Here is a 6,679-nt window from a genome sequence, read left to right as displayed (position 1 = left end):
TTAAGTCACAATGATTTAGATAGTCTAGTAAATCACGCCATCTTCTCTTCTCATTGTTTTTTTTTCAGTAGCCTTCTCAAATGAGTGACTAACCACAAATAACTGGATTTTGTTGGCAGATTTAGAAAGCAAACAAATGAATCTGTAATTTAAATTGGCCAAAAGTATGTGGACACCCAAACATTACAACCCCTCTGGAATTTTTAAAAATCTTTTTCCAAATCCTTGGGCAGTAATGTGCAGCTATAATACTCCTCTGGTTTCAGGCTTTCCCCCAGATTTAGGGATTTGCTCCCATTCAGCCACAAGAGCATTACGAGGTCCACTGATGTTAGGTGATAAGGCCTGGCTCACAGTCAACGCTCCAGTTCATCACAAAGGTGTTGGATGGGGTTGATTTCAGCCTTCTCTGTGAAGTGTCTTAAACCTGCATTCTTTCTAATGGCCAGCAGCCCCATGGTCTGCAAAAAAGCCTACTACTTGGCTTTATTTATTAGCTCAGAAAAACTGTTTCCTAATGAGTTTATGTCCTTAATTAGAGTAAAATAGACAATAAAGCAGGGTATGCTTTATGGCATGGCTACCTTCATCATTCGTCATTCTCCCCAGCACATATAGATTGTGTTACTGTTTATCTGTAATATAAGAATGAGAATGCGTCTGACCAGGTGAGCCGCCACTGTTTCCTGCTACAGACTAGTTAAAACCAAGAGCTGCAAATGAACGTAGCCCAGTACATCACCATTGCCCGGTGGAGGCCGGTACTCCATAAACCAATGGGTGGCGTCACAATAGGTGACTTGGGAGGGTTGACATGTAGTGAGTTACATATTATTGTGTGCTGTAGCGTTATGATTGCCCTTCAGTGGAACTAAGGGATGTAGACCACATATTTTAGCCATATAGAGGTTTTGTGGGTATCTATTTACATAACAGTGCAATATCAAAGGGAGTATAGATTGTAGACATGAAATGGAAATATAAAGGAGTCCTCCAAGACTGTTATCTTAATCAAAACAGTAGGAGTCGTCCAAATTAAATGACACACTATGTCACTGTGGTTTAGATGTAGTTAGGTACCAAAAATGATTTGGTTAGCTAGGGAAAGCTGATGCTTAAAAGAGAGCTGTGGTCGGATTGCGAAACTGATGGCACTTCTTCTCAAAGGAATCCTGAGATTATTTTTCTCTGCTTGCCAATAATCACTTAACATGGTTCCTCGTTTTTGTGAGTGCTCATTCTTTAGATTCACAGAGGATATGTCTTACTGGAGCACTAAAGTGGGCCAAGTGATTGATGAGAGAGTCCTTAATTTCAATGCATGCATCTTTAAAGATTTACTCAAGTGCCAGTGCACATGATACTTCAATCGCAGCAGCTTCAGGGACACTGTTCAGTCTTTATCAGCTGACTGTGTTCTGACAGTGAGGGAAGAATGTGACATTCCTATTAACCCAATAACATTTACTGAACACAAATCATATTGTAAGTCAGTCTTATCCTGAGATTTGGGGAACTTCAGTTCATGCACGGCATCGCTGGTAGTCAAATTGCTAGTATTCAACACCGTTTTGAACCTTTTTCTCCACTATGTATGGTTTTGATTTGTTTTAATTCTGTGTTACATCAAGTAACTTTCCATTTCCATTGTGCATGAGTTTGCGTTGTGTTTCCCTGCAGCACAGTCTTAATTTCTGTGCTGTTATTGTCTGGAAGCTGATTGTTTAACCACTGACACATCTGATTGATTGGTGCTTAGATAAATGTCAGCTTGAAAGCTACCAGCTAACCAACACTGTCATAGTCTCATAACACTATGAAGTAAGCTAGATATTTACAATAGAACCAAGATTAAACAGAAACATCAATTATTAATTATATCTTTATAGCCATTTGCAAAGCTCTAGTTTTTTTATGCTTCATTCAGGGCATTCAATACTGTGTAATTATGCTGCTATGATTGAGCCCCTATGCAGGCAGAGAGTGTGTGTAGAACAGTGGATGATGGCCTTTCAGGTGAGAGGTGCAGCTCTGACCCAAAGGTTTAGAGCGAGTGAAGTGGCCATTTTTCGGCAAATGTAATGACGCTTCAGAGTGAACACAATGGAGTCATCTGCGAAACAGGCAGCAAAATAGCCCTTTTCATTCCCTGTGTGAGTGTGCTGAATGCTGCTGGTGTTGCTCTGCTCGGTATGTTGCAGCACTGTAGGTGTGTTTGTTGTGGCGAAGAGATGCTGCTAACTATGGCACACATCTGCTCAGAGTTTTTTTTATAAAACCATTTATTGTACCGCTTGATAAAATTAATTCCCCACGGCAGGTTTAGTAAACCACTACAACTGTTTGAGGTTAACACCTCTGAGCTTATCTTGCACCATTGCAAGTACTATCTTATTCCAACTAGTGTTTCACTCTCGTTATTATTCAGTATAGCTGTTAGATTTGGAGGTTTTGAACATATCCTAAAATCAAGACTTGTATTTTAACTTCAAGGTTCCATTTGGAAATTTCACTGTAAACCTGACAAACATGAGTGCATTTTCCCCATTAACATATGTAAAAGCCTTTATTTTGAATTATTTTTAAACATGCAAGAAATGCAAAAAGACCCCATCTAGAGCCAGTGTTTGGTTTGTCCATTCTCGGTTAGTTCAACGTGGCAGCCTCCACAGAAGGTGACCCACGATATAAAAACGTCTCATTCTAAGGTAATGAACACATAACATTTCTTATTTTTAGGTGATTATACACTAATTTGTAAGAAGTAATGTTCTTGCTGATGGTCTCATTTGTTTATGTAGGTCATATAGAGGCATCAGAAATAAATGTAGACTCTCCTATAACCAGTTAAAAACTCTTTGTAGTACTTTTAAGTTAAGCTGAAAATGTACACATTTAACAAAGTAATTTCAGATTTCAAGTTTTCTCCACTTGTGTTTTCTTATATTCTTACTGGGGCACTCTTGCCACCCGTGGTTGCAACTGATACCACAACTAGTGCCATTAGTACTACTGCTTCAAGTACAGTGCAGTGTAGTATCTTCCCAGTAGCGGTGACAGACAGATAGTGATGGTGGGTGTGTTTTTGAACTCTCACTAGCAGCTCTGTGTTTGTGCTGCGTGTATACAGCCTGGTTGTAAAAGCTAACAGGATGTGTTGCTGTGCTCTTTGAGGTTACCACCTGTTCGCTCACTCAGTCTTGTGTTCTCATGGAAACCAATATGGTGAAGAGCCAGGCCAATCAGACACACAATGGCCTCTTTGTTTTTCCACTTGTGAGTGCATGTGTCTCTGTCTCTCTGTGTGCGTTATGTCCATCTCTGCTCGCTTGTTTTTGCTGCCGCTTGCGTGGTTGACCTCTAATTTGGCACCGCAGCTCCGTCACGCTGTGGCGCTCTGATTCTTTCCCTCCCCACGTTCACCTGTAATATTCAGTCAAAGCCGTTAAAGTTTGACGTGCAGTCTGGCACTTGTTGCTCAGCGTGGCTGTTCAAAGCAAGCCTCCTGCATTAGGCTACACTTCAAATGGCAGATGACTCAAATGTTCCTGATCTATGTATTCCAGAGGGGTATTTATAGCTTCAATAGATCACAGAGGGGTGGAGGCACTCACTTTTTCCCCCCTATTTCTCTATCTCTCTACGTACTGTGCGTCCTTTTCTCAGTTTCTTCTTCGATTTCTTTCTTGTGCGTTGTACAGTACATTTGATCATTCATGCTTTTGTCTTCTTTATCCTCTTTTCGCCATAGTAAGGACTTTTTTTGTCTGTTCTTTTTCTATCTCGAAAGGTATGTGCCGTGTGTGTCGTCTTTCCATTCAGTGTCATTTCATTTATCTGCCACTTTATCCTTGAAACTCACCTCAAGGTCGAGTGGCTGTTCTGAAGCATTCTTAGCGTAGTTGTTTTCAGTTTCCATGTTTACATTTTCTTAAGCCAGGAATCATTTACAGCATTTACATTTCCACAACAAGGAAGATGAGCTGAGGAAGATCATGTGATATAATTACAAGCTCCAGATCAGCTACTAAATGGTTCTGTCGACTGTTTTTTTCCGAGATTAAGAATCAAGTTTGAATCTCAGCATATGGAGACCTCAGCTACATACACATCATCCAAAAATGTTAAATGTTGCCACAAAACTACAGCTTTGCAGACCCACAGAAACAGAAAGTAGTTATTTCTCTCTTTTACAGTTTTGTGTGATGTCTTGAAGCTGGAGTGTGGGACTTTTACATGTAAAAGCTACTAAATGTCTATTTAGACAAGTTAAAACAATGCTTAAGCCTGTCACCAGCAGGTAAATCTTTGTATTTTATTTGTCTTTGGCGACTTTCACACTCTGGAGCACCAGTATTGATGAATTTTACATTAACCAGCAATGCCACAGGTTTAAACAAAAAAAGTGGAAGAGGCCCAGTGGTTGATTAGCTTGCCAATGAGCCAAAGAAATCCATATTTCATTGTTCACCCATTCTACAGAATCGGATTATTCACCAACTCTGTCCTCTTTCTACTCCGTGGACCGACCATCGAACCACCCGGCTCCCGGGCTGGTAGCTCTGGAGCTGTCAGAGAATCACTAAAGCTTACCTATTAGACATACCTATTACATGTCTGTGGGTTAAGTACAGAGCAGGAGCAACAGCCGGTCAGCTTAGCTTAGCATAAAAACTGGAGACAGGGGCAAACAGCTAGCCTAGCTCAGAGGCAAGAAATAGTACAGCACGCAACCAGCTGTAAAACAGTTAACTTTGGATTTTGTATGGATTAAACAACGAAGATATACAGTAGCATGTTAATTATTGAGCTTTTGAGATACTGGCAGGCGGATTCTGTTACTTCTGGACATGGCCAGGTTAGCTGTTTCCTAGTCTCTATGCTAAGCTAAGCTAACCAGCCACTAGCTGCATCAATCTCCCCATGACTTCTGCTGACTTTTAGCAAGAAAGCAAAAACACGTATCTCCGTTTTTCAATACACAGCAGTAGGCCTGCACGATAAATCGTTATAAAACCGCGATCTCGATTCACCACTGTGCGCGATTTCATTTTGAAATGACTTCGATTCTCATTTAATTTTACGAGACGACTGTATCACAAACGCTTTCTTCTGTGAGTTTACCAGTGACGAGAATCAGCCAACGAGATCAAAGCCAAACCAGGTCCTCAACACCGACCTGTTCGAAAAAAAGGCTCGCATTCTCGTGGTGTGAAGTATTTTCGGTTCAAGCAAGACGACGAGGGTCAGTCTAATGTGATTTTGCAGCATGCTTTGCCTCGTTCGCACGCACCCAAGGTAACATACCACCAAATCTTTACAGCACCTCAAACGTCACCCCACAATTGCAATCATGATCCAAGCCGTACACAGGCCAAGAGATTCGAAAGTGTCCAAGCACAGCCAGACATCTACACCGGACACCTTGACAATGCACGCATACCCACTAATCCAGTAGAGTAAGGAAATAACAGAACATTGGCTGTTTTCAGTTAGCCGTTTAGAGCCATGTTCAGGGCCATATTCAGCGCAGTCCGTTTTTGGTAACATACTTGAATGGCCAGTTGAATGTTAATTATCTAAATGGCCAGTATGCACTTTATTTTCTTTATTCATTGAAGCCTATGTTTACAGGCTTGTGGCGATGTGCAATGTGCTATAGGTGCCAATAAAATCCATGTTTGGTACTGTCAATTTGTTTTGTTTTGTCATGGTTCATGTGTGCAATCAACTTCGTGAGAAAAAAAAATCGTGGCAGAGAATCGTGATATCAATTCTAAGCTAAAAAATCGTGATTCATATTTTTCCCCCGAATCGTGCAGGCCTACACAGCAGCCAATTCTGGACTCTTCCAATTATAAAAACAATATGTTGGCATTAGATTTATCCGATAGCTGATGGATTTCCCAACTCAATGTTTAAATTCATTATAAATCAGAAAAAAACACTGATATGTACCATTAAGTCTTTGAATTTGAGCATTTCAGTGTAAGAATAATCAAATGACCTACAATTATCCGTTTTTTTGCCCATTTTATTCTTGACAATGGAGAAAAACAGACACTCACTTCCCATTCTTTTAATAAGCGCTTGAATCTGTGGCGGTAAACAACGCTGAAAGGTTCATATTCTCATTTTTTCAGTTCACCAAAATAATGATCCAGCAAATCACTCTAATCCTCATCACAGACAGACATCACGACACTGAATAATTAAAGTATATTCTCCCTTTGTCGCCGTCTTCTCCTTTTAGCTCTCCGTCTAGCCCTTTTCTCTGTTTAGGAGGCACTTTGTCTCACTCTCTGACCTGTCTTTCCCACTCCCTCTCTTGTCTGCTGCTACATCTCTCCTTTCAAACCCTCCTCCCATCATGCCTCATTAGCGTGAGCTGTGATTACCCCCGTCTCACTGATCAAAGGGGAAATCGTAGACTACACTTAATAATTGATGCTCTCAAATAGCTTATCATTTGACTTCACTGCTTATCATCCTTCCAATAACTCCTCTTCCTTTTCAATCTCTCTCCCCCCCCCTTTTTTTTATGAATCTCCACTGCATGCTGAGCCTCTACATGCACACTCCAGATTCATTTTCTAGATAATTTCTTTTAATGGACGAATAAATCACTAGGTGGCAGCATAGTAACACATGGTGCATACATTGACAGAGCAGGATACTG

This window comes from Morone saxatilis, unplaced genomic scaffold (genome assembly GCF_004916995.1).
Source record: "Morone saxatilis isolate NCDOM2014 unplaced genomic scaffold, NCSU_SB_2.0 Contig4, whole genome shotgun sequence".
Lineage (NCBI taxonomy): Eukaryota > Metazoa > Chordata > Actinopteri > Moronidae > Morone > Morone saxatilis.
The sequence above is the reverse complement of the archived record's forward strand: the minus strand, read 5'-3'. Positions refer to the sequence as shown.